We start from the raw sequence: 22,665 nt of genomic DNA on the forward strand, positions 1-22,665 counted from the left end.
TCCCTATCCCATTTTGTGTCACCCCTCTTATATCAGAGAAGACATTCAGCGTTTGTTTTTTAGGGATTGGCTAACATCACTTAGCATAATCTGCTCTAATGCCATCCCTTTGCCTGCAAATGCCATGATCTTGTTATTTTTTAGTGCTGAGTAATATTCCATTGTGTATAAATGCCACATTTAAAAAAATCCATTCATCTATTGAAGGGCATCTAGGTTGGCTCCACAGTCTAGCTATTGTGAATTGTGCTGCTATAAACATTGATGTGGCTCTGTCCCTGTACTATGCTCTTTTTAGGTCTTTTGGGTATAGTCCGGGAAGGGGAATAGCTGGGTCAAATGGTGGTTCCATTCCCAGCTTTCCAAGGAATCTCCATACTGCTTTCCAAATTGGCTGCACCAATTTGCAGTCCCACCAGCAATGTATGAGTGTACCTTTTTCCCCAAATCCTCGCCAGCACTTATTGTTGTTTGACTTCATAATGGCTGCCAAACTTATTGGAATAACATGGTATCTTAGAGTAGTTTAAATTTGCATTTCTCTGACTGCAAGAGATGGTGAGCATTTTCCCATGTATTTGTTGATTGATTGTATATCCTCCTCTGAGAAGTTTCTGCTCAGGTCCTTGGCCCATTTGTTGATTGGGTTATTTGCTTTTTTGTTGTTTAACTTTTTGAGTTCTTTGTATACTCTAGAGATTAGAGCTCTATCTTATGTTTGAGGGGTAAAAATTTGTTCCCAGGATGTAGGCTCCCTATTCACCTCACATATTATTTCTCTTGCTGAGAAAAAAAACTTTTTCCTCTAAGAATTTTTAAATTTCCTCTTTGATGTCTTCTGTAACCCTTTGTTCATTCAGTAGCATATTGTTTATTCACTATGTGATGTAGGATTTTTTTCTTTCTTATTTTATTATTGAGTTCCTATTTCATTCCATTATGATCAGATAAAATGCAGGGTAGTATCTCTACTCCTTTGTATTTGCTAAGATTTGCCCTGTGACATAATATATGGTCTATTTTTGAGAAGGATCCGTGAGAAGAAAGTGTATCCGCTTGATGTTGGGTGGTATATTCTGTATATGTCAATTAAGTCTAAGTTTTAATTGTATTATTGAGCTCTATGGTTTCTTTATTCAACTTTTGTTTGGAAGATCTGTCCAGTGGTGAGAGAGGTGTGTTAAAATCTCCCATGATTATTGTGTTGTGGTCTATTTGACTCTTGAACTTGAGAAGAGTTTGTTTGATGAACGTAGCTGCACCATTGTTTGGGGCATATATATTAATGATCGTTAAGTCTTGTTGGTGTATGGTTCCCTTGAGCAGTATGTAGTGTCCCTCTTTATTCCTTTTGATTAACTTTGGCTTGAAGTCTATTTTATTTGATACAAGTATGGACACCCCTGCTTGCTTCTGAGGTCCATATGAGTGGTATGATTTTTCCCAACCTTTCACCTTCAGTCTGTGTATGTCTTTTCCTATCAGATGAGTCTCCTGTAGGCAGCATATTGATGGATCTTTGTTTTTTAAATCCAGTCTACTAGCCTATGTCTTTTGATTGGTGCATTTAAGCCATTAACATTTAGGGTTACTATTGAAATATGGTTTGTTCTTCCAGCCATATTTGGTTATTTATGTTACTTAACATGATTTATTTTTCCTCTTTGATTAGTTTTTCCTTTACTGTACTACCTCCCACTCTTGGTTTTCATTGTTATTTTTCATTTCCTCTTCCTGTAATGTTTTGCCAAGGATGTTTTGAAGAGCTGGTTTTCTAGCTGCAAATTCTTTTAACTTTTGTTTATCGTGGAAGATTTTTATTTCATCTTCAATCCTGAAGCTTAATTTCACTGGATACACGATTTTTGGTTGGAACCCATTTTCTTTCAGCATTTGAAATATGTTGTTCCAGGATCTTCTAGCTTTCAGAGTCTGTGTTGAAAGATCAGCCATTATCCTGATTGGTTTACCCCTAAATGTAATCTGCTTCCTCTCTCTTGTGGCTTTTAGGATTCTCTTCTTATTTTGTATGTTGGGCATCATCATTATTATGTGTCTTGGTGTGGATCTCTTATGATTTTGTACATTTGGCATCCTGTAAGCTTCTAGTATTTGGGTTTCTTTTTCAATCTTTAAGTCTGGGAAGTTTTCTAGTATTATTTCATTGAACAGATTGCTCATTCCTTTGGTTCGAACCTCTATACCCTCTTGTATCCCAATAACTCTTAAGTTTGGTCTCTTTATGTTATCCCATATCTCTTGGATGTTCTGCTCATGGTTTCTTAACATTCTTGCTGAGCTGTCTATGTTCTTTTCAAGTCAAAAAACTTTGTCTTTGTTGTCTGATGATCTATCTTCTAAGTGTTCTACTCTGCTGGTAGTACTCTCATTTGAGTTTTTAATTTGATTTATTGCTCCCTGCATTTCTAGGATTTCTGTTTTTTTTATATCCTCTGTCTCCCTGTATAGTTGATCTTTTGCTTCTTGGATTTGTTTATGTAATTCATTGTCAAAGTGATCTTTTATTGTCTGAATTTGCTGTCTAATGTCTTCCTTGAGACTCCAGATCATCTGAAGCATGTATATCCTGAACTCTTTATCTGACATTCCATCTGCTGCAGATATTACTTCTTCTAATGTTGAATTGACCTGCATTGTTTGTGGTCCTTTATTTCCTTGTGTTTTCATATTGCTCATCTTTCTTTCTAACTCTGTGAAACTGTTGTGTTAATGGTTTTCCCCTTATATATTTATATTTTGCTTGTATAGCTCCAAAATCCCTCTTTTGCGGAGAAACACAGTGTTACAGTTCCCAATATCAACAGTATGTCATCTAAGCACAAGTTTTCATTATTAATACATTTATAGTTAGAATCTAAGTCTACAGATATTGGTTTCAATTATTATTTAAAAATATAGTCATTAGTTTCATAAAAGGCATACCATATCTGGTGGCATATAGAAAACTGAATTTCAGACGAAGGATGTTATACTTAGAGGGAAAGGAGTGAGGGTATGAGGTTAAACTAACTTAGCAACTTTGGAGAACTCTAACCAATAGACTAGTAATTTATGGAAGACTGTATAGACTCAACCTCCTATCTGTATTTAGATAGTTACCCTATGTATAGATAGTAAAATTTAGGGGGTTGAAAGTGGGATAGAGGGAGTAAGAATGAAGAAAAAAATAACAAGGAAGAAAAGAGAAAAAAGAGAGAAGGAAAAAGAAAGTAAGAAAGAAATAAGGAAAAAAAATGGGGGGAAGGCGGGGCATATGCAATTCCTCTATATTATATTATTTTGGTGATTCGGTTGTTCATGCACAGTTCTTGGCTTCACATATGTGGAGGTTGTGAAAGAGAGAGAAGAAAAGAGAGAAAAATATGGCTCTCAGAACTCTGTTTTCCTTCCTTCCAGTAGGTGGCGTTGTCTATTCCTAGCTTGAGCCTCTGTGTTCAGGGTGGTGGATGTAGCAAGTGTGAAAGGACTTGAGCTTCCACCTGTATCCTCCCTACTCTAGTCTCTGAGGTGGAAACCAGGTGCCTGAACAGTTGTTGTTTTGTGGTGATAGCTACACCCCCCAAAAGCTTGTGGGAAATATTTTGAGTTATCGAAGCTAAGGGTGGGGGAGTTAGAAACCGGGTAGCTGGATCAGCTGCAGAACTGTGCTGGTAGCCACGCCCCCTTTGATGGGATTTAAGGGTTGATGGGCTTCCTCAGGACTAGCTCGAGGGGCGGGGCTGGGCTTCCTTCTCCAGTCTGGCTGGGTGCCTCAGGTCTGGTCTAGCTTGGTGCTGGGCTTCCTCCTCCGGTCTGATCTCTGACATAGATATTTTGTGAAATATCCCAACAGCGGTCTCAGTTTGCCCTTGCTTCTCTATTTATCCAGGGTGTAGGCCATTCCCACTTCACAACTGTGGTCCATGGTGACCCATGTGACTGGGCCCCCTTCTGGGCCTTGCAGACAGCATGCTATCAAGGTCTGTATGCAGGGCTGGATGCAACGTAGGCTCTTCTCATTCTGTCCGATGTCCCAGCTGTCATTTACCAGTGTAGAATAAGAGACATCCAGTTGGGAAAACTTAAAGTCGGGATCCTGTCAGTGGAAACAAAACCAAAACCCTGACTTTCATTTCCATTCCTATAATTTACGGATACCAACATGTTCCAGAACTCCCAGACCTCTTCTCACTCCAAAAGGGATTCACATGAATTACAAAAATATACAAGGAAGAACGATCTTAATAAAGAACTAAAAAAAGGCACAAAGCCCTCCAAATAACCCAATTAATAAATGGGCAAAAGAACTAAGACCTTCTCAAAAGAAGAAACACAAAAGGACAACAAATATGTGAAAAAAATATTCAACATCTCTAGTATTCAGGGAAATGCAAATTAAAACTACATTGAGGTTGCATCTCACTCCCATCAGAATGGTAATGATCAAGAATTGGCAAGATAAGCATTGGCAAGAATTTGAGGGAAAAGGTACACTCACACATTGTTGTTGGGACTGGAAACAAATGCAACCACTCAGGAAAGTAGTAAAGAGATTTCTTTAAAAACTAGGACCGGAACCACCATGTTATCTAGCTATCTCACTCCTCAGAATATATTCAAAATATGGATCTAAAATTAGCATACTACAGGGACACAGTCATATCAGTGTTTATAATAGCACATTCACAACAGCCATCAAAGATGCCCTTCAAATGATGAATGGGTTAAGAAAATGTCACACATACACACACACACACACACACACACACACACACACAAATGGAGTATTACTAAGCCATAGAGAAGAATGACATAATGACATTTGCCAGTAAATGGATGGAATTGGAGAACTATTATGCTAAGTGAAAAAATCTCAACTCAGAAAACCAAAGGTCAAAGGTCAAATGCTCGAATATGTGGAAGCTAGTCTAAAGTAAAGGGAAGTGGGGTGCCATGGCACCTGCCTATAAACCCAACAGCTCAAGAGGCTGAGGCAAGAGGATTATGAGTTCAAAGACAGCCTCAGGCACTTAGTGAGGCCCTAAGCAACTAAGTGAGACCCTGTCTCTAAATAAATATAAAAAAAGGGCTGGGGATGCGGCTCAATGGTTAAGCGTTCCTAGGTTCAATCCCTAGGACCAAAAAGAAAGAAATGCATTTACCACAATGAATCTCACCATCAGGTACATCCACAAGGCACTAAAACAAACAAACAAACAGGCAAATTGGAAAACAATAGCAGAAAGTAGAGAAAAAGGAATGGAGTGGTGGGGAGGGAAGAGGGGAGAGAAAGGAAATGCTGGGTACTGAATCAGACCTAAGTAGAGTCGGTGCTTTTATAACTACGTCAAAATAAATCCTACTGTTACCTGTAACTAAAAGGATCAATTTTTTAAAAGTCACTAAAGAAAACATGTTTTTGTGCCTCTCTGACTCATCCTCTGGGTGGCTGCCCTCACAGCAGCCTCCAGGCTTGCTCTTGGTGGAGGCATTGAGCTCCAGATGTCTTAAAATAGAAGGAGTAAGTTAGAGTAGCTCACCTTTCACTGACTTTGAAAATGCAATGGCTTTTATCCCCTCCCCCAAGCTTTCTTGTCGTCCTGGGAAGAAAGATGAAAGAGCAGCATGGCCATTGATGGTCGCTGCTCTCCGTTTCTGCTGCTCCTGCCTGACTCACAACTCAGTGCAATTTTTGGTTCTTCTTGGGCTTGGGCTGAGTTTAGCTGGAACCCTTACTACACCACAAATTGCTTTTCGCTGCCCAGCCCTCAGGGTTTCTGAGAATTTGCATTTCTAATAAGCTCCCAGGGAAAGCTGGCAGTGGCTGATTGGGGACCAACTTTGAGAACCACTGTCACTGCCTCTGACTTGGTACCTTGGATCTGGGGCATCTGTTTCCACTTAATGACCCCACAATGTTTCAGGACTTCCTGTAATTCTTGAGGCTCTTTGGAGAATATACTGTACACATTGGTATATGGATCTGTGTCATCTCAGTCATCTCCTGCATGGGATGGCAGTAGGTTACAGCATATCATTCCTTGTGCTTTTTCTTCTTCTCTCTCTTATTGAAATCTAGATGCCCAGAATCAGCACAGAGCTTAAGCAAGATGCTTTAATGGACACAAGCATTAATGAGACACTGCACTTCCCCAAAGCTACAGAACATCAGCCTGTTAGAATAGTACTAGTTAATTCAGAGCCCAAAGCCTGCAAAATGGAATAAAATAATTGGAACTATTTTGTAGCACTCTGAGAAGTTTGGTGTGGTGTTATTTTTATGGACTGGGGGAAAAAAAACACTTGTAATCTCATTCCAGTAACCCAAAATTTCATGGAAAGATGAGTATCTGTTCCTAAGGAGAAATAACCATAGGTATGAGTTTTAGCAGTGAACATATTCTATTGTAAATTACATTGTTAAAGAGTGAGACATAAAACTGTAACTAGGCTGGGCGTGGTGGCTCAGGCCTGAAATCCCAGAGACTAACCAGGCTGAGGCAGGAGGATCGTGAGTTCAAACCCAGCCTCAGCAACTTAGTGAGGTCCTGGGAAACTCAGTGAGACCCTGTCTCTAATAAAATATTTTAAAAAGGCTAAAGGCTGAGGGCTGGGGATGTGGCTTGGTAGTTAAGCACCCCTGGGTTCAATCCCTGGTACCAAAAAAAAAAAATTGTGTAACTAATATCGAAGAAACCGTCAAGAAAATGAGAATTCTTGTGTAAATACAGTTTCCTGAAGGTGGCCCAACCAAAAGTTCATATTCAATATAATAGATATTTTAAAAGATAATTTAAAAAGAACAAAACAGGAGGAAAATTAAAAACAACATCAGCCATGAAAAGCATATGGTACAGCCCATAAGACAGGAGACAGAGGAAGGAATACAAGAATTATAAGAGAGGTTACGTGATTGTTAGGAAAGATGCTACCCTTTGCTTTGACTTTCAAAGAAATAGAAAACCCCAGCAGAAAAGATTAGAAATGAAATTAAAAGTCTTATCATTTAAAATGTGGCCAGAATCAAACTAATTCTTCTTTAAATTATACCTATACCAAAAATAAACACATAATTTTTGTTCTAGACCATGGTAACAGATGGAAAAATCCCTAACCCCAAATCTGGTAAAGAAACAACAAAAATATTTATTGATCATTTTCAATGTACAAATTATGAATAAAATGTCTAATAGTGTGTTAAAAGAATAATAACTGTGAACACCTAAAGTTTATTTTAGGAAGGCAAGAATGCTTTAGATTAAAAGATCTCTCAGTATAATAAATTCAAGAGGGAAAAGTTACATAAGTCTACACATTGCCAAAAAGAAAAAAAATCAAATAATGTAAAATTCAGTATTTATTTTAAATGTGAGCCCCAAGAAAATGGGGGTAGTGAGAAAAGAAACATTTGGAAGAAATAAGCATATTTTCAAATATAAGTTATTATGTCTATTTCATTCAAATCAAGAATGAGAGGACGATAAAGCCATTACTATTGTTACTTGGTATTCTTATTTTTTTGATTGTACATTGTGCAATACGGCAAGAAACTGAACAGATGAAACAGATATTAGGAAAAAAGTAACAAATTATCTTTGTTTATAAATTATAGTATTATGTGTTCAGAAAATCCAGGAGGTCCCAACAAACAAAAGCAACCCACACAAGCAGGATTTGAAAGAGTCGGGTGGCATATTTGGAAACAAAAACTACAAATAGAAGTCAAGAGCAAAATAATAATACTCTGAAAGAGAAAGCTAATTTAATAGTATTAGCAAATAGCATAAAATACCTATGGGTAATTGAATGGAGAGCCACGTGGATGGCCCAAGGAGAACACTAAAATTTTACTAAACAGCATATAACAGGAACTGAGAAAATTTAGATACATACCATGTTTCTACATGAAAAGATTTAGTACCCCACAAATATCAGTCCTTCCACAACTGTTTAAGAAAGCTAATCCAATTCAAATCCAATTGCCACAGGTAGTTGGTGGGTAGCTGGAAAAATTAAATTGTATGAAAATTAAGTCTCCTTAATGATTCAGGAGACTGAGGCAGGAGGATCACAAGTCTGGGGCTAGATTCAGCAACTTAGCAGGACCCTGTATTAAAGTAAAAAAATAAAAAGGGCTGGGGATGAAGTTCAGTGGTAAAACACCCCTGGGTTCAATCTCTAGCATGAAAAAGAAAAGAAAATATAAAAATTATGCATGTCAAAATCTCCATTAATAAAATAAAATAATGATAAATTGGGAAAAAATTGTACTGTGTCTCATTCATGCTAGTATCCCTAATAGCTAAAACACTGTTACATAATTTTAAGTTGACACAAATCATGTAGAACACAAGAATGGGATCCTAATTAGCATAAGCTATACTCCATGTATGTATGTATAATATGTCAAAATACCTTCTCTATATAACTGTCATGTATATCTGAAAGAACCACCACCACAACAGAATGGCACAAAAACCCAGTATAAAAATTGTCAAAGGATATAAATAAAGAGTTGTACAATAAGACACCATTTGTCATCCATGAGTTTAGTGTAAGTTAACATTCAGTGCTGAGGATGATGGGGATTGGGGGGAAGGTTCTTCCATTTACTTCTAATGGAAATAAAATGTACAGCAGTATTTTGGGAAATTAATCTGACAGTGATTACTAGAACTTTGGAAAAAAAGTGTTCTTTATTTTGATAATGCCCCTTAAGGAAATCAATCAGGTGAGAAAATTTTCCAGGTGTGAAGACTTGTATATAGGGTGTTCATTGAAACATTGCTTGTAGAGGCAAGAGCTGTGAGTGTTTCGAAACCAACCATGGGAGACTGGTTCCCATCATTACAGTGCATTTACTGCAATACTATATAGTTTTAAAAAGAATCCATTAGTGCTTCATTGATGGGCCAGTAGTTATGTCTATAGTGGGTAAAAGGCAAAATAAGTTATAAAAGAAGAAGTAGCAAATACCCTCATGTGCATTATTATGAGCAAAAACACTTCAAGGATGTGGGAAAGGAGACAAAAGGTTATTAACTTTTAGAACAAAGCTGGATTTTTCAGTTGCATTATTAGTGCATATTACTTTTGAGACTAAAACTTCATAAAGAAAAAATTAAACATTTTCTAGTTAAATTTTCCTGCATTGCACTCTTAAAAGTTTTTATTCAAAATTGAATGGATATTTGTTTATTTATTTATTTATTTCTATTTTCATTTAATCAGAATGGCAAGCATCAATAATATAAATAACAAGAAATGTTGGTGAGGATGTTGGGGGGGGAAGGAACTCTCACACCATGTTATACATGCATGTATGGAATGTAAATTAGTACAGCCACTAGGAAAATCAGTGTGGAAGTTCCTACAAAGCTGTAACTAGAACTATCATACGATCTAGCTATACCACTCCTAAGTATTTATCCAAAAGAATTAAAGTCAGCATATTTTAGAGATACATGTATACCCATACTTATTGCAGCACGATGCACAACAGCCAAGTTTGGGAATCAACCTAGTTGACCATCAATGGATGAATGCATAAAGAAAATGTGGCATATGTACATGGTGGAATTTTATTCAGCCATTAAGAAGAATGAAATTATGTCATTTACAGGAAAATGGAGTGGAACTGGGGAACATAATGTCAAATAAAATAAGTCATAATTTTCAGTGAAATAAATCAGACTTAGAACAATAACAGATTTTTTTTCTCATATGTAGTAGCTACAAGGAAAAATGAGGAAAAAATAGAAGGACTTCATGAAATTAGAAGGGAGATCAGTAGACTAGAGGAAGTTGATCCAGGGCAGAGGAAAAGAGTATGCAGGAGGTATTGAGGGAGTGAAAGTGATTAAATTATGTTTTTATCTATGTGCAAATATACCACAATGAAACTCAACATCATGCGTGATGAATATGCTCCAATGAAAAATAAAACATCAAAATAAAAAAAGAATTGACTTTTAATACTACAAGGGTCATGATATACTATGGAAATAGGTGAGGTAAATGAATTTCATAGTAAGTTGCATTATTTCAGAATCTTTCCATATTCTTGTCATATATGTGTATGTATATATATATGTGTGTATATATATATACATATATATATACACACACACACAATGGCCTCTTTATATTTTTATTTATTGATTTAATAATCTAGTCTTGTTTAATGCAATTAGAATATGAATTCATGAGTTTGATACTATAATTACATTGCTTAAATACACATAATAATTATAAAATTACAGAAGTAGAAAAATATTTGATCATCTATAATTATTTAATATACCAAACTTTGAAGAAATTAGACCTGGAACTTAATGAACTATGTGTTAATCAAACTTAAATTGTCAGGAAGCCAGGATCAAATGAACGTCTTTAGGGCAAATGTCTAGAAGGAAGACATGACGGGTCTGGGCTGGCCTGGTTGCTGACCTCTACACCCCTGAATTCCTCAAGTTAGGACCACTTTATTACTTTCTGCACCACAGTCTTCACCCTTGCAAATAGTCTTGACCTGGAGTAGGTTATTCCTATTTGGGGACTTGGCTTCTGCACCTGCAATGAAGCAGGGCTGGCCCTGAAGCTTTAGCTCACCATTAGATGTCCATGGATTTAGGGAAGTTCATAGACTTTAGGGCCAAAAGAGATGTCAGTTTGCATTTTAGCTTAGTCACACCTTCGTGTGACTTCAGCCAATAACGATGGCAAGTAATATTTACAATTATATGCCATGTTCTAAATCTTTGATATAAAGTATCTAATTGAACACTTAAATAATCCCATAGAAAGAGAGTGAGAATTATTCCCACTTTACAGGTGATAACTTAGGCTCAGAGAAGTGTCTATGGCCACATAGCTAATAAAACGGGCAGAGTCCACCTAATTTGAATTCAGGTCAGACAGTACTTTAAAGTGTGGTCTTCCAAAGCTGCAGACTGCATCAGTGCAGTTTTATCCTTTCTAAATTTGAGGTCTTAATGCTCACCTCCTGAAGTTTCTCTGAGGATGACATTCACTAACAAGGAAAATGCTTCCACAAAGTTGATGAAAAGTTATCATTAGCCCCTTCTCTCCTGAGAGGCAATTTTTATTAATAGATATCAGCCCTGGTTTTTGGTTCTAAGTCACTGTTCTGTTATCACCCTAGAATAGCCTCCTTTTAACCTTCACAGCTCCCCTGCCCTCTCAATGTGCCCTTTAATCTGCCAGTGCCAGCCTTCTCCTCCTTCTCCTCCTCTTTCATTCTTGCTTAGGGGATGCAGAGCCCATCTGAGGTACCAAGTTCTGAAGGAGTGTCTTCCAAGTAGCCTGAGTTTTCTTTGGCTATACATGCATGCCTTGTGAGTCTGGACGGAGGAAGCTCCTCATGCCATTTGGAGCTGATTGGTTCCACCCACCTGGTCTGTGTGCCCATCTGTGTCTGAGGTCTGATAATGACTGTCTGATACTCTCTGGCCAGGACTCTACCAGTACCTCCATGTTGAAGGGATTTCCGTGGTTGATGTAATACAAGGAGCCAGACACCTGAAGGAGGAGCAGAAGGGACTAGGAGAGGTTGGGAAGGTTGCCCTGGCATCCCCAGAGATGGGGCCGTGAATGTGATAAAGAAGAGAGAAACGAAGGCCCAGAGAGGGTAGCAGGAAGAGTTCAGGTGGTCATTAGATGAGTGGTCTCTTCAGGACCATATGGATGAGAGTGAAGCTACCAGCAAACAGGAAGGACTTGCAGGTGTCCTTGTGGCATGAATACCTCTGTGCACTAACCTCTCTGGGCACTTACTCTGCTCTTATCATTGACAGTGCATGGATTTATTTAGTGCTCACACAGACTTCAAGAGGTAGGTGCTAATATAATCCTATTTTTTAAAAAATTTATTTGTGAAAACATGGCGGCGGTTGGGGAGGCAGGGCTCTCTTCACCTCCTCAGCCGAGGGGACAGAGAGAGACCTCAGAACATTTGGATTCTGCCTGCTGAGAAACTCCCAGCAAAATTCGGCTGAAGTGAGACCTAGGCAGGGAGTTTGGGCTCCTTGGCCACCCCAAGCCGCTTGGTGGTGCTTGCTGACTGTCTGGCAGCTGGACGCAGACCGAGGTGTTTCAGCATTGCCGGAGATGGAGAGTGGCCAAGAGACAGATGGAGGTGCTTGGCACTGCCAAGACCCCAAGTGGCAGAGAAACAAAGAGTTGGACCCTTGGAAGAGGTTGATAACCAAGCCTCCATGAGACTGTGGACCGAGAACTGAGGCCAGGACAGACCAGAGACAGAGCAGACCCACCCCTCCCATCGGATACTCTGGCAAGGGAGTCCACCATAGCAGAGAGTGGACGTCACCAGAGTTCAGCAGTCGGGATCCCTTCACAGCGATATCAGCTTCAACAGGTGTGTGACTCCCACCCCACCAGATACATACAGCTGGGCCCCTACCACCAGCGGCTTCACCACCTTGGGGTCTGGGTGAATGGCAAACAGAGAGAGTGCTCAGCCGTTCCCAGGGGGCTGCAAGTGTAACTAGATCTGTGGAGAACCCCACGGGTGAGTGGGGCCTGGCTGGCAGGAGAAGGGGGGGAAGGGGCTGGAGACCGGAAACAGCCCTGGGCCACCAAGATTGGAGAGCGCCTAGTAGGGGAAGAAGAGCCACCGCACAGGGATTGTTTCCTGCATATTGAAGGCAGAAGCTCGGCTGGGAAGGCACAGCTCCACCTACTGGAAGAGAAGAAAATAGAACTCTAAGACTGCATTTATCCTTTTTTTAAAAAAAAATTTTTTTAACTTTTCTTATTTTCTCTTTTCAATTTTTATTTTTCTTACCATTTTTATTCTACCTATTTTTTTCCTCCCTCTTTCTCCTTAAGGACTTCTTCCTTCCCCTTCCCCTTCCCCTACCTTTCATCCCAAGCATTACGACTTTCATTACTTGTAATTTTCTAAATGCAAATAGGTGAGGCTGTATATAGTGCTGTATATAGTGCTCCTAAGTCCCTAGCCACCACCAAATACCCTGGTCCATTTGCCCGTTAATATCCCTTCAGTAGAGCAATCTTCCAAGGTAGCTAAGACATACCAACCTCCATACCATCTCAGCACCCGACCTAAACATAAAGTCTTAAGACCAAACTGCAGATCGATATATGCCTTCAGAATCCATATGCCTTTTATGAAATGAATGAATTTGCTTTAAATTACAATAAAGCCCAACATCTCTAGATATGGTCTCCCATCACAAGGAGAGATCCCAATGATATACAAAACCAAAACAAATTTATAGGAGCAAACAGAAACACAGCAGTCAAACAGAGCTGGAAAGTAACATGAGTACCATGAAAAAACAAGGGAAAAAAGGATTACAAACAATGCAGAACAGCTTCAATTTACAGGAGAACCTAGAGGCATCAGAAAAATGGTCAGATAAAGAACTCAAGGCATACCTGACTCAGATGGAATGGAATCTTAAAGAAGTCATCAGACAGCAAATCCAAACAATGAAAGAATACTTTGAAAATGAATTACATAAACAGATTCAATAAGCAAAAAATCAACTCTAGCAGGAGATAGAGATTTAAAAAAAATCAAACAATAATTCTAGAAATGCAGTAAACCATAAACCAAATCAAAAACTCAAATGAGAGTATTACAAGTAGGCTAGATCAAATAGAAGTCAGAACATCAGATAATGAAGAAAAATTATATCAACTTGAAAAAAGTCTAGTCAACACAGAAAGACTGGAAAGAAACCACAAGCAAAACATCCAAGAGATATGGAATATCATAAAAAAACCAAACTTAAGCGTCATTGGGATAGAGGAAGGTATGGAGGTCCAATCCAAAGGAGTGAGCAATCTGTTGAATGAAATAATTTTAGAAAACTTTCCAGACATGAAAAATGGAATGGATTGCCAAATCCTGGAAGCCTACAAGACCCAAACATACAAAACCGAAATAGACCATTTCCAAGACACATTATTATGAAGATATCCAACATACAGAACAAGAAGAGAATATTAAAAGCTACAAGAGAAAGGAGGCAGATTACATTCAGGGGTTAACCAATTAGGTTAACGGCTGAATTTTTTATCACAAACGCTGAAAGGGAGAAGATCCTGGAACAATGTATGTCAAACACTGAAAAATAATGGATTCCAACCAAGAATATGGTATCCAGCAAAATTAAGCTTTAGGTTTGACAATGAGATTAAAATATTTCATGATAAACAAAAGTTAAAAGAATTTGCAGCCAGAAAACTAGCACTGCAAAGCATTTTGGGCAAAACACTACAAGAAGAGGAAATGAAAAACAACATCCAAAGCCAACAGTGGGAAGTACCTCAGTAAAGGGGGAAAAATAATCAAAGAGGAAAAACAAGCCAAATTCAAATAAATAAATAAATAAACATATCTGGAAGTTCAAATCATATATCAGTAGTAACCCTAAACGTTAATGGCTTAAACTCACCAATTAAGCAACATAGGCTAGTAACCTGGATTAAAAAAAAAACAGATCCAACAATATGCTGTCTTCAGGAGACTCATATGATAGAAAAATACATACACAGGCTGAAGGTAAAAGGTTGGGAAAAATCATACCACTCACATGGTCATCAGAAGCAAGCAGGAGTGGCCATACTCTCATCGAATAAAATTAACTTCAAACCTAAGTTAATCAAAAGGGATAAAGAAGGACACTATATACTGTTAAAGGGAACCATTCACCAACAAGACATAACAATTATCAATATTTATGCACCAAACAATGGGGCAGCTATGTTCATAAAACAAACTCTCCTCAAGTTCAAGAGACAAATAGACCACAACACAATAATTATGGGGACTTCAACACACCTCTCTCTCCATTGGACAGATCTTCCAAACAAAAGTTGAATAAAGAAACCATAGAACTCAATAACACAATCAATAACCTAGACTTAACCGACATATATAGAATATATCAACCATCATCAAGCGAATATACTTTTTTCTCAGTAGCACATGGATCCTTCTCAAAAATAGACCATATATTATGCCATAGGGCAACTCTTAGAAATTATAAAGGAATGGAGATAATATCATGCAGCCTATCTGATCATAATGGAATGAAACTCGAAATCAACAATAAAAGAAGGAAGTAAAAATCCTGCATCACTTGGAGAATTAACAATATGTTACTGAATGATCAATGGGTTACAGAAGACATAAAAGAAGAAATCAAAAAATTCTCAGAGATAAATGAAAACACAGACACAGCATATCAGAATCTATGGGACACAATGAAAGCAGTTTTAAGAGGAAAATTTATTGCTTGGAGTTCGTTCCATAAAAAAAAGAAAAAACCAACAAATAAATGATCTCACACTTCATATCAAAACCCTGGAAAAAGAAGAGCAAAACAACAGCAAATATAGTAGAAGATAAGAAATAATTAAAATCAGAGCTGAAATCAATGAAATTGAAACAAAAGAAACAATTGAAAAAATTGACAAAACTAAAAGTTGGTTCTTTGAAAAAATAAATAAGATAGACAGACCGTTAGCCAGGCTAATGAAGAGAACAAGAGAGAGAAATCAAATTACCAGCATACGGGATGTAAAAGGCAATATCACAACAGACACCACAGAAATACAGAAGATAATCAGAAATTATTTTGAAAACCTATATTCCAATAAAATAGAGGATAGTGAAGACATCGATAAATTTCTTAAGTCATATGATTTACCCAGATTGAGTCAAGAGGATACACACAACTTAAACAGACCAATATCAAAGGAAGAAATAGAAGAAGCCATCAAAAGACTACCAACCAAGAAAAGCCCAGGTCCGGATGGGTACACAGCAGAGTTTTACAAAACCTTTAAGGAAGAATGAATACCAATACTTTTCAAACTATTTCAGAAAATAGAAAAAGAGGGAGCTCTTCTGAATTCATTCTATGAGGCCAACATCACCCTGATTCCAAAATCAGACAAAGACACTTCAAAGAAAGAAAACTTCAGACCAATATCTCTAATGAACCTAGATGCAAAAATCCTCAATAAAATTCTGACAAATCAGATACAAAAACATGTCAAAAAGATTGTGCACCATGATCAAGTAGGATTCATCCCTGGGATGCAAGGCTGGTTCAATATATGGAAATCAATAAATGTAATTCACCACATCAATAGACTTAAAGATAAGAACCATATGATCATCTCCATAGACGCAGAGAAGCATTCGACAAAGTACAGCATCCCTTTATGTTCAAAACACTAGAAAAATTAGGGAAAACAGGAACTTACCTCAACATTGTAAAAGCTATCTATGCTAAGCCTCAGGCAAACATCATTCGAAATGGAGAAAAACTGAAGGCATTCCCTCTAAAATCTGGAACAATACAGGGATGCCCTCTATCACCACTTCTATTCAACATAGTTCTCAAAACACTTGCTGGAGAAATTAGACAGACAAAAGAAATTAAAGGCATAAAGATAGGAAAAGAGGAACTTAAATTAGCACTGTTTGCAGATAACATGATCCTATACCTAGAAGACCCAAAAGGTTCTACCCAGAAACTTCTAGAGCTAGTAAATGAATTCAGCAAGGTGGCAGGATATAAAATCAACACACATAAATCAAAGGCATTCCTGTATATCAGCGACAAATCCACTGAAATGGAAATGAGGACAACCACCCCATTCACAATATCATCAAAAAAAAATGAAATACTTAGGAATCAACCTAACAAAAGAGGTGAAGGACCTATACAATGAAAACTACAGAACCTGAAAGAGAGAAATAGAAGAAGACCTTAGAATATGGAAAGATATACCTTGTTCATGGATAGGCAGAACTAACATCATTAAAATGGCAATATTACCAAAAGTACTCTACAGGTTTAATAAAATGCCAATCAAAATCCCAATGGTATTTTTCACAGAAATAGAAAAAGCAATCATGAAATTCATCTGGAAAAATAGGAGACCCAGAATAGCAAAAGCAATTTAGGAAAAATTTAGGAAAAAAAATCCTAAGCAGGAAGAGTAAACAGGCGGTATAGCAATACTAGATTTTAAACTATACTACAGAGCAATAGTAACAAAACAGTATGGTACTGGTACCAAAACAGGTGAGTAGACCAATGTTACAGAATGGAGGACACAGAAACCAATCCACAAAATTACAACTAGACAAAGGTGATAAAAGCATGCAATGGAGAAAGGATAGCATTTTCAACAAATGGTGCTGGGAGAACTGGAAAGCCATAGCAACAAAACGAAATTGAATCCCTGTCTCTCACCATGCACAAAAGTTAACTCAAAATGGATTAAGGAGCTAGGAATCAAACCAGAAACTCTGCATCTAATAGAAGAAAAATTTGGCCCTAATCTCCACCTCATGGGGTCGGGCTCCAAATTCCTTAATAGGACACCCATAGCACAAGAGTTAAAATCAAGAATCACCAAATGGGACTTACTCAAACTAAAAAGATTTTTTTCTCAGCAAGAGAAACAATAAGAGAGGTAAATAGGGAGCCTACATTCTGGGAACAAATTTTTACCCCTCACACTTCAGATAGAGCCCTAATATTCAGAATATACAAAGAACTAAAAAAATTAAACAAGAAGAAAACAAATAACCCAATCAACAAATGGGCCAAGGATCTGAACAGAAACTTCTCAGAGGAGGACATACAATCAATCAACAAATACATGAAAAAATGCTCACCATCTCTAGCAGTCAGAGAAATGCAAATCAAAACCACTCTAAGGTACCATCTCACCCCAGTAAGAAAGGCAGCAAGTATGAAGTCAAACAACAAGTGCTGGCGAGGATGTGGGGAAAAGTGTACACTCATACATTGCTGGTGGAACTGCAAACTGGTGTGACCAATTTGGAAAGCAGTATGGAGATTCCTGGGAAAGCTGGGAATGGAATCACCATTTGACCCAGCTATTCCCCTTCTCGGACTATTCCCAAAAGACCTAAAAAGAGCATACTACAGGGACACAGCCACATCAATGTTCATAGCAGCACAATTCACAATAGCTAGACTGTGGAACCAATCTAGATGGCCTTCAATAGATGAATGGATTAAAAAAATGTGGCATTTATACACAATGGAGTATTACTCAGCACTGAAAAACAACAAAATCATGGCATTTTCAGGGAAATGGATGGCAGTAGAGTAGATTATGCTAAGTGAAGTCAGCCAATCCCTTAAAAACAAATGCTGAATGTCTTCTTTGATATAAGGGGGGGGGACTCAAAACAGAGCAGGGAGGAAGAGCATGAGAAGAAGATTACCATCAAACAGGGATGAGAGATGGGAGGGAATGGGAGAGAGAGGGGGAATTGCACGGAAGAGGGAAGCAGACCCGAATTGTTATACCAAAATACATATAAGAGGATGTGAGGCGAAGGGGAGGAAAAAAAAATAAGAGAGAGTGAGAGAAATGAGTTATGGTAGATGGGGTAGAGGGAGGGGAGGGGAGGGGAGGGGAGGGGAGGGGAGGGAGGAAAAGGGAGGGGAGAGGTAGAGGAAGGGGATACGAAGGGCAGCAGAATACAACAGACACTAGTTTGGCAGTATGTATAAATGTGGCTGTATGATGAACGTGATTCTGCAATCTGTACACGGGGGAATAATAAGAATTCATACCCCATTTGAAACAAATGTATGATATATGATATGTCAAGATCAATGTAATGTTTTGAGCAACTAATACATTTCTGATGTTTAAAAAAGTTATTTGTTTTAGTTAGTTATACATAACAGTAGAATGCACTTACATACTTTGATATACGTAGATGGGATATAATTTCTCATTTTTCTGGGTATACATACTGTAGAATCACATTGGTCAGACAGTCACATACATACATACACACAGTAAATATATTCCTGGTTCACAGATGAAGAAACCAAGGCACACAAAGTAAAGAAATCTTCTTAAAGTTGCCCAACTAGAAAGTGGCAGACTTGGCATGCATACCCATGTAGCTTGGCTCCCAAACCTATGCCGTTAACTCCATTCTCTAGAGCAGCTGCTCTAGATCGCCCTCCTTCACCCCAACTCCATCCTGATTTGCAGAAAACCTTCTGCAGAAAGTCAGGGAGGGAGGAAAAGAATTATGAGTCTACTGTTTTCTCACCCTCAACACCCTACACCCATGTCCTTGACCTGCTGCTGCTCACTCACCTTCAGGGATTCAGGGATGCTCCCAGCCAAGGATTTGCAGAGGGGCAGCAGCTCCTGGGAACACTGAAGCAGCAACATTTCGTGGGGTGCTTCGGTCCTTGTGCCCTTCAAAAAGAAACTCTGAAAAGATAAGTCAAGGGAGAGTTTTAAGGGAGCAAAGGAACTTAAAATGCATTTTATACATATATATTTAAGCAGTACTCCTGAGGCAGACACTGTTAGAATCATCCTCATTGTGAAGACACCAAAGCTCAGAGAGACTAAGAAACTTCTTCAGATTGTACTAGAAATGAGGACCACCGTGGTGTCTTGTTACTATAATTCTATGGCATAATTTGAAAATGGGGACTGTGATGCCTTCAGCCTTATTCTTACTGTTCAGAATTGCTGTGCTGTTCTGGATCTTTAATTCTTCCTTGTGATTTTTTCCTAATTCTTTCAGAAATGCCATTGATATTTTGATGAGGATCCCATTAAATCGGTAGATCATTTTTGGAAAAATGGCCATTTTGACAATATTATTTTCTATCCAACACAGGAGGTCTTTCCATCTTCTAATGTCTTCTTCAATTTCTTTCTTCAGTTTTTTTTTTAACTTTTCATTGTAGAGGTCTTTCATAGTTTGGTTATACTTATTACTAGGTATTTTATTTTTTTAAATTTATTTATTTTTCCTTTTTATTGTGACATTACAATTGTAACTATAGGTAATTAATTTTTAAAAAAATGACTCGTTCCCTTGAATTTTCATTGCCGAATTATTTTTTATGTTAGGTATTATAAGCAAATAGGTACTCACACAATATAATTAGGCCCATTGTTTGAGGGATGGTGTTTTTGGCAAATATTAATCTGCTTATTCTTTGACCTTTATTCTTATTTTTCCTTTTTGTCTACAGTACAAAATATTAGTTTTCATTATGTGTTTGTTAGTGTGATGTGCCTGATTGTCTTGTGCCTGGTGGCAGGAGAATTCCTCAGGGAAACTGAGAACCAATACATCTGTCATCGGGACTGAGGACTAGCAATTATAATCTAGTTAAATTAGTAACCAACCCTTGAAGAGGCCATGGGCCAAATTTTGCTTTAGCCACCTCATCAAAATTTCCCTAAGGATGTTCCCCATCTTACAAAATTATGAAAAGAATGGTGAATTTGCTAACTCTACATTCTGGGCACAGAATTGTGAGATCATTCACTCTATGGCCCTACAATGTGGGGAAACGAATACATCGTTCAAATATCTAGCTTATGTGATACTCAGATTACACCCTTTTAAATTCAATAAAATTATTATTATGGTTGGGTTTTAGCAAATGATTTCTCGGTTTTCCATTTGTTCTCTGTTCCTCTTTTCCTGTCACCTTTTGGAGCAGTTAGTGCTTTATATCACTTTTAGAGTCTTGAAGGTTATTTCTCTTATCTGTTTTTAATAGTCAGTCTAATAATTACAATATCCAAGGTTACCCTTACCTCACTTTACCTTGAATTAATGTTAAGTCATATAAAAATAATTTCATTTCCCCTCTTGTGCTATTCTTAAACAAGTTTTCTTTACAGATGCCAGAACTCTAAAGAATACAGTTATTATGCTTGAATTAAACAATCAATTTTTAAAAGAACTTTAAGAAACAAAAGGAAAACATTTAAACACATATTTCAATGCTCTCCCTTCCCAGATGTAGTTTTAAAATTCCATCAAGTGACATTTCTCTTTGGCCTGCAGTTTTTCTTCTTTGCAGGACAGACTGCTTCATTTATCTGAAAATGTTTACGTTTTTGCCTCCAAAATATAAACAGATATTTTCTTGACATGGAATTTTAGGTAAAGCATTATATTCTTCAGTGTTTAAAAAAAACATCATTCTATTGTCTTCTGGACCTTATTGTATATCTGCTGAATGTTGGTCATTATTTGTACAATTAGTCCACTGTGTAATGACTCATTTATTTTTTAAATTTTCTCTTTATATTCAATTTTCAGTAGTTTAATTATATGTCTGGGGTTTTTCTTTGCGTTTATCCTGCCTGGAATTCATTGAACCCATTAAAGAAGTAAAGAATCTTTACCCCCTTGTCTCTCTAAAATAGGTAATTTTCTTATACTTCATATACAGCCAGAGATATGAAAAATTGTGCTCTATATGTATAATAAGAATTGTAATGCATTCCATTGTCATATATAAATAAAAAATAATTAAAAATAAATAAAATAGATAATTTTCTTTACAGATGGTTGGGAAAAGAACTGTAATTCTAAACATTAGCTATAAATAGTATCCAGCTTTTGCTTCTGCTGCAGGTGTCTGTGAGAGGTGCAAACGGAGACCCACCCAGCTCCCAGCTGTTGGTCAGATGGTTTAACTGCTGAGTTGCTAAGTAGTGGCTGGAACTTCGGGAGCAGGGCACAGTTCAATTCCTGGAATAGAGTTTTCAGAATGCACAATGCTAACCAGCCAAGTACAGAACCACCTCCCTGAGCCTGGGACCTGGAGGGATGGGCTTGACCTCACGCTCAGATCTCAGATGTGTGCACAGCTTGGTGCCAGTTTCTATCAGGAACCTCAGCACTGCATTTCTGGAGAAAAAGACCAAAGTACCTTTCTAAACCGGCATCTTCAGAGGATATATTTCGTGATCTGGAACAGTCCTCTGACTCTTGTCTTTCCCTACAGACCTTTGCAGAGCCTGAATGAGAAGACAGCTTTCAGGTGAGAACAAAGGAGAATTGATGATCTGAGACCCCTCATCTCCTTTTATCTCCTTATTGAGGCAGGATGAACAAAATACTCCTGTTGGATGTGGATAAGAATTTCTGGGCTCATTTGGGTTGAGGATTTTTCCAGGGGTAAAAGAAATTCTTTATTGGAACATACACTTTCAGATAACTGCTATTTGAAGGGTAGTATGTTAGATCAGAAATTCTTGACTGGATGAAGCCAGGTCTGAGTCTGTATTAATGAATAAATATGAAGAGATTTGGGAGCTTGCTATCAGTGGGTGGGAGCCAGAGACTATAATGGCACCTGAAAGGAGCTTGCTGGCTCAGGTGACATTTATTTGCCACAAAGTGTATACATGCCATGCAAACATTATCTTATATAATCCTCTGTAGCATTCTAAGGCAGTTGGCTTTACCTAGGGTGGTTATCGATGTATAGGGAATTTAAGTGCCCTGTTTAGTCGTAAAGAGACTAGGTGGATTCTCACATGGGGACTGGAATACAGAGGAGATGAGTTGTTAATTTAAAACCATAAAAAATAAATGTAATGAAAAAACCCTTCACCTACAGTGTTATTTAATTTTTCCTTCTAAGCTCTTATCTTTGTAGATGTTATGTCTAAACATACACAAAAGTGATATTTGTATCTTCATTCAGTTTTCCCCAAAGTATTTTTGCTCATTGGCATTGTTTTCTTTGGATGAGTTCCAAGCACTGGAGTGACCGTGTCAAAGGTTCCAAGTGCCTCCGATAG

General features: G+C 37.7%; 1 protein-coding gene and 1 pseudogene across 2 annotated transcripts in view; one reads left to right on the forward strand and one right to left on the reverse strand.

The window, feature by feature from the left end:
* The window catches only part of LOC144377025 (glycine N-acyltransferase-like protein 1), a 26,661-nt pseudogene continuing 3,996 nt past the window's right edge, over positions 1–22,665 (reverse strand). The window contains exons 2-6 of the transcript XR_013437555.1: positions 19,189–19,308; positions 11,428–11,541; positions 5,876–5,992; positions 5,404–5,600; positions 1–4,096 (exon numbers count right to left, since the gene is read on the reverse strand). The product of XR_013437555.1 is annotated as a glycine N-acyltransferase-like protein 1 (transcript). The remainder of the gene's footprint in view (positions 4,097–5,403; positions 5,601–5,875; positions 5,993–11,427; positions 11,542–19,188; positions 19,309–22,665) is intronic.
* Positions 21,601–22,665, forward strand: part of LOC101959928 (glycine N-phenylacetyltransferase) — a 17,616-nt gene continuing 16,551 nt past the window's right edge. The window contains exon 1 of the mRNA XM_005331557.5: positions 21,601–21,899. The gene's annotated coding sequence lies outside the window, so the exon portion shown is untranslated. The remainder of the gene's footprint in view (positions 21,900–22,665) is intronic.

The sequence above is a fragment of the Ictidomys tridecemlineatus genome, chromosome 4 (genome assembly GCF_052094955.1).
Source record: "Ictidomys tridecemlineatus isolate mIctTri1 chromosome 4, mIctTri1.hap1, whole genome shotgun sequence".
In the NCBI taxonomy this organism is placed as follows: Eukaryota; Metazoa; Chordata; class Mammalia; order Rodentia; family Sciuridae; genus Ictidomys; species Ictidomys tridecemlineatus.